A 6,907-nucleotide genomic window follows, 5' to 3' on the forward strand; every position below is an offset into this window, starting at 1 on the left:
TCTCCTTTTTTAATCTCTGTTTAACATTTATCTTCTGTGTCGGTTTTATTACTCGCCGACGCAGACGTTTTCAGAAATAAATAATAAAAAAAAAATACAGAATTTTATACAATGACACAATATGATACATCTAATTCTCTAATTACTACATAATATATTGTTTTTGTTTCTCTAGACGTTACAACGTTTATCTTTCACAAATCAGCCAACGGCCTTTCCTCAGTGGTAACACCGGTTCCCGTCAGATGACCGAAGTTAAGCGCTGTCGGGCTGGGCTAGCACTTGGATGGGTGACCACCTGGTCTGCCGAGCGCTGTTGGCAAGCGGAATGCACTTAGCCTTGTGACGCAATTTGAGGAGCTACTTGACTGAGAAGTAGCGGCTCCGGTCTCGGCAACTGACATACGGTCAGGAGAGCGGTGTGCTGACCACACGCCCCTCCATATTCGCATCCAGTGACGCGTGTGGGTTGACACCGCGGCCGGTCGGTACCTTTGGGCTTTCATGGCCTGTTCGGGAGGAGTTTTTACAGATCAGGTACACAGTACTCGATCGTTTACATAAAAACGGAAATGTTCAGCAGAAGTCGAAAACGAAGTGGGAACAATCATTCATCCCGTAATCCTTGGTGCTTTTCATTGGATTTTGAGAGCTCCAGTAACGTGTATGCCTTGCGTGAACCTTTAGCAGTGGCTGTTACCTATGAGACAAGGTGCGCATTAGTCTACGGAGGACACCTTGAGGTATCCGTTCCCATTCATCGAGACTCCATAAGATTTCTTGGAGTGTCTGTGATATAACAGAACGACCACGAACAAGTTGTAGATCACATTCCACATATGCACGATGTAGTTCAGGTCCGGACTCACCGCCGATCTTACATACACGTCCAGGCTTCGCACGCCATCCTCGCTGACGCCCACCACATGGACTTTAGCTTTAGGACGACTTCCGGCCCACCACCGTGTGCAGCAGCCACCACACGGTCCAAAAGTATCCGTTCGATGTACCGCCGTGGACAACAAGATCCGTATGGCTGTCAACACTGATGCCTCCGCACACCATCATAGAATCTAGGAAATCTGTCGATTTCCTGGCCAGCATTTGCCAGGTACTGCGAACCGCGACGTCTCCACACACGGACACGGACATCACCTTAGTCAGAGGACATCTGGACTTGTCTGTGAATAACATGTTTCGCCAGTGACGAAGTTGCCAGGTGCCATGGCAACGGCAGAACTGAAGGCGAGCTGCAAGACGACGTCGTTTCAAGCGGGGTGCGCGAAGAGGACGTTTGGAACGTTGGGAACTTTCTCGTAACCTATTCATTAGAATCTGATCAGACGCAGCTGCTCCAGCGATCATTCTGAGATCGTCTTCCAGTGCCCTGGAGGTATCCGTACGACGCCGCAACGCAGAGGTGGCCAGATATTGGTCTTCAAGTAGGGTTGTTATACGTCGGCGAAGTTGTCCAACACTCCTTGTGTACTGACCTCTCTTCCTGTAGCGTGTGCACTACCTATGGATGACACATGGAGAGGCATTGGCATCTACAGTAACACAACCAACACTTCATCCTTTTTCAATAACACAGACTGTATTAAGACGTCGCATTGCACGTGCTTGGTTGAATACAACGTCCACAAATGAGAAGCGTCATCGGTGTACCTCACTAGATAACACTGCAGTACTTCCACTCACTTACCTCTGAGGATTTACCTGACACTATAATGCGTAACACAGCCAATAGATGACGAATGATTGTGATTGTTGCCTACATTGAAAGCGAATCTCAGTCCATGCAATAAGACCACAGGTACCTACTTACATCAAAATGGGTTTATCATACCGGAAGTTAATACACGTGTTCCTCTGATTATTCTGAACATTATAGATTACACTACCGGGAAAAAAAAATTGGAGCTCGTAGAAAGACGACGTCAATTTTGATATGATGACGGCATATCCTACCTGGGAATAGTAGCTGTACTGATAGTTGTTTCGACATCGTCCGCCAACAGTAGTGGCATAGCTACCAGAGCACGATGTAGGTTTAGCTTTAATAGGGAATGCTCACAGCCAGAAGGCTCAGTGTGGTCATTGTAGATTACACTACCGCAAAAAAACATTGGAGCTCGTAGAAAGACGACGTCAATTTTGATATGATGACGGCATATCCTACCTGGGAATAGTAGCTGTACTGATAGTTGTTTCGACATCGTCCGCCAACAGTAGTGGCATAGCTACCAGAGCACGATGTAGGTTTAGCTTTAATAGGGAATGCTCACAGCCAGAAGGCTCAGTGTGGTCATTGTAGATTACACTACCGGAAAAAAAAAATTGGAGCTCGTAGAAAGACGACGTCAATTTTGATATGATGACGGCATATCCTACCTGGGAATAGTAGCTGTACTGATAGTTGTTTCGACATCGTCCGCCAACAGTAGTGGCATAGCTACCAGAGCACGATGTAGGTTTAGCTTTAATAGGGAATGCTCACAGCCAGAAGGCTCAGTGTGGTCATTGTAGATTACACTACCGGAAAAAAAAAATTGGAGCTCGTAGAAAGACGACGTCAATTTTGATAAGATGACGGCATATCCTACCTGGGAATAGTAGCTGTACTGATAGTTGTTTCGACATCGTCCGCCAACGGTAGTGGCATAGCTACCAGAGCACGATGTAGGTTTAGCTTTAATAGGGAATGCTCACAGCCAGAAGGCTCAGTGTGGTCATTGTAGATTACACTACCGGGAAAAAAAATTGGAGCTCGTAGAAAGACGACGTCAATTTTGATATGATGACGGAATATCCTACCTGGGAATAGTAGCTGTACTGATAGTTGTTTCGGCATCGTCCGCCAACGGTAGTGGCATAGCTACCAGAGCACGATGTATGTTTAGCTTTAATAGGGAATGCTCACAGCCAGAAGGCTCAGTGTGGTCATTGTAGATTACACTACCGCAAAGAAACATTGGAGCTCGTAGAAAGACGACGTCAATTTTGATATGATGACGGCATATCCTACCTGGGAATAGTAGCTGTATTGATAGTTGTTTCGACATCGTCCGCCAACGGTAGTGGCATAGCTACCAGAGCACGATGTAGGTTTAGCTTTAATAGGGAATGCTCACAGCCAGAAGGCTCAGTGTGGTCATTGTAGATTACACTACCGGAAAAAAAAAATTGGAGCTCGTAGAAAGACGACGTCAATTTTGATATGATGACGGCATATCCTACCTGGGAATAGTAGCTGTACTGATAGTTGTTTCGGCATCGTCCGCCAACGGTAGTGGCATAGCTACCAGAGCACGATGTAGGTTTAGCTTTAATAGGGAATGCTCACAGCCAGAAGGCTCAGTGTGGACATTGTAGATTACACTACCGGGAAAAAAAATTGGAGCTCGCAGAAAGACGACGTCAATTTTGATAAGATGACGGCATATCCTACCTGGGAATAGTAGCTGTACTGATAGTTGTTTCGACATCGTCCGCCAACAGTAGTGGCATAGCTACCAGAGCACGATGTAGGTTTAGCTTTAATAGGGAATGCTCACAGCCAGAAGGCTCAGTGTGGTCATTGTAGATTACACTACCGGAAAAAAAAAATTGGAGCTCGTAGAAAGACGACGTCAATTTTGATATGATGACGGCATATCCTACCTGGGAATAGTAGCTGTACTGATAGTTGTTTCGACATCGTCCGCCAACTGTAGTGGCATAGCTACCAGAGCACGATGTAGGTTTAGCTTTAATAGGGAATGCTCACAGCCAGAAGGCTCAGTGTGGTCATTGTAGATTACACTACCGGGAAAAAAAAAAATTGGAGCTCGCAGAAAGACGACGTCAATTTTGATATGATGACGGCATATCTTACCTGGGAGTAGTAGCTGTACTGATAGTTGTTTCGACATCGTCCGCCAACAGTAGTGGCATAGCTACCAGAGCACGATGTAGGTTTAGCTTTAATAGGGAATGCTCACAGCGAGAAGGCTCAGTGTGGTGCAGACGTGTGAAGCAAACAGGCAAGCATGCCACAGCGACTCGCTCGTGGTTTCTACAACCAACTGACTGAGTTTGAAAGGGGTCAAATTGTGGCCTTCCGAGTGACGGCATGGTCTTTTCGGAGAATTGCCACACAAGTTGGGCGTACAGCGTCAGTTGTGCAAGGATGCTGGTATCAGTAATCACGTGAACACCCGTAGATGGGGTTCTGGACGTCAACGCAGCGCAGACGGCCGCCGGGATCGTTGTATTCTAAGGGCAACAGTGGTATATCGTACAGCTACCACAGCACAGATAAGAGGCCTTATTAACCGGGACGTGTCAGCATGAAATGTTGCGAACCGGTATTAGCAGTGGGACTGCTGGCACGCACATCTCTAGCCAGTCTCCCACTAGCGCAATAGCGTCAACCTGCATGGCTAGACTGGTGCCGTCAAAGGGTCAGTTGGAAGATGGAATGGCACGTGAGGTAGACCTGATGAGCGCTTAGTGTGCATTAGTCCAAGACACACTGACCCCACACGAAACCTCGTGGTCTGGGTTGCGATAATCTACAAATCTTGTTCACCTTTGTGTTTCTGGAGTGGATGCTAAGCAGCGCATGATACATGCAGAATGTTGTTAGACCCCTTCTTTTTCCGTTCTTCCAACAGGAAAGTGATGTATTCAGAATGAGATTTTCACTCTGCAGCGGAGTGTGCGCTGATATGAAACTTCCTGGCAGATTAAAACTGTGTGCCGGACCGAGACTCGAACTTGGGACCTTTGCCTTTCGCGGCAAGTGCTCTACCATCTGAGCTACCGAAGCACGACTCACGCCTGGTACTCACAGCTTTACTTCTGCCAGTTTCTCGTCTCCTACCTTCCAAACTTTACAGGAGAGCTTCTGTAAAGTTTGGAAGGTAGGAGACGAGAAACTGGCAGAAGTAAAGTTGTGAGTACCGGGCGTGAGTCGTGCTTCGGTAGCTCAGATGGTAGAGCACTTGCCCGTGAAAGGGAAAGGTCCCGAGTTCGAGTCTCGGTCGGGCACACAGTTTTAATCTGCCAGGAAGTTTCAAGTGATGTATTGTTCCAGTAGGATAATGCTCTGCCACACTTCCCGTGAAACTCAAGGTTTTCTGCAAGACGTGCAGCATCTTCCTTGGCCAGCACATCTCCGAACTTCCCTCGAATCGATCAAGCGTGGAATATGCTGGGACGAGAAGTGACTCGTGCGACTCGTCAACCAACAACTCCTAGAGCACTACGTGAACAGGTCGCGCATGCGTGGCGTGACGTACCGCAGGATAGTATTTCACATCCGTACGATCGACTGGATGCCAGAGTCAGCAACTGCGCTGCCACCTGTGGAGGCTACACCAGACTCTAACATGGATCATTCAGCGTGGGTCGCTACCTGGTATTTTAGAACAGCTTGTGCTATTGTATTGTACGCGTAATCAGTTCATGTACTCCATATACACACTAACAAAAATAATCTAGACTGAGTTCGAATAATCTAAAAGGGTGTACTACATTTTTTTCTGTTTGTTTTCCTTTTGGCAATGTATGTTCTCAGCTATACATCGTTTCCTTTACGGAATGAACAGACGTGAAACCGAGATGATTATTTACACTACTGGCCATTAAAATTGCTACACCAAGAAGAAATTCAGATCATAAACGGGTATTCATTAGACAAACATATTATACTAGAACTGGCATGTGATTACATTTTCATGCAATTTGGGTGCATAGATCCTGAGAAATCAGTACACAGAACAACCACCTATGGCCGTAATAACGGCCTTGATACGCCTGGGCATTGAGTCAAACAGAGCTTGGATGGCGTGTACAGGTGCAGCTACCCATGCAGCTTCAACATGATACCACAGTTCATCAAGAGTAGTGACTGGCGTATTGTGACGAGCCGGTTGCTCGGCCACCATTGACCAGACGTTTTCAATTGGTGAGACATCTGGAGAATGTGCTGACCAGGGCAGCATTCGAACATATTCTGTATCTACAAAGGCCCGTACAGGACCTGCAACATGCGGTCGTGCATTATCCAGCAGAAATGTAGGGTTTCGCAGGGATCGAATGAAGGGTAGAGTCACGGGTCGTAAAACATCTTAAATGTAACGTCAACAGTTCAAAGCGCAGTCAATGCGACGAAGAAGTGACCGAGACGTGTAACCAATGGCAGCCCATACCAACACACCGGCTGATACGCCAGTATGGCGATGACGAACACGCTTCCAATGTGCGTTCACCACGATGTCGCCAAACACCGATGCAATCATCATGATGCTGTAAACAGAACCTAGATTCATCCGAAAAAATGACGTTTCTTCATTCGTGCACCCAGGTTCGTCGTTGAGTACACCATCGCAGGCGCCCCTGTCTGTGATGCAGCGTCAAGGGTAACCGCAGCCATTGTCTCCGAGCTGATAGTCCATGCTACTGCAAACTTCGTCGAACTGTTCGTGCAGATGGTTGTTGTCTTGCAAACGGCCCCATCTGTTGTCTCAGGGATCGAGACGTGGCTGCACGATCCGTTACAGCCATGCGGATAAGAAGCCTGTCATCTCGACTGCTAGTGATACGAGGCCGTTGGGATCCAGCACGGCGTTCCGTATTACCTTCCTGAACCCACCGATTCCATATTCTGATAAGTCATTGGATCTCGACCAACGCGAGCAGCAATGTCGCCATACGATAAGCGGCAATCGCGTTAGGCTACAATTCGACCTTTATCAAAGTCGGAAACGTGATGGTACGCATTTCTCCTCCTTACACGAGGCATCACAACAACGTTTCACCAGGCAACGCCGGTCAACTGCTGTTTGTGTATGAGAAATCGGTTGGAAACTTTCTTCATGTCAGCACATTGTACGTTCTCCACCGGCGCCAACCTTGTGTG

The 6,907-nt window shown here is 47.2% G+C and overlaps 1 pseudogene; it reads left to right on the forward strand.

The window, feature by feature from the left end:
* The first annotated feature begins 204 nt into the window (after nt 1–204).
* On the forward strand, nt 205–322 carry LOC124799429 (annotated as a pseudogene).
* Nucleotides 323–6,907: the final 6,585 nt, after the last annotated feature.

Source organism: Schistocerca piceifrons, chromosome 5 (genome assembly GCF_021461385.2).
Source record: "Schistocerca piceifrons isolate TAMUIC-IGC-003096 chromosome 5, iqSchPice1.1, whole genome shotgun sequence".
NCBI classification, from domain to species: domain Eukaryota; kingdom Metazoa; phylum Arthropoda; class Insecta; order Orthoptera; family Acrididae; genus Schistocerca; species Schistocerca piceifrons.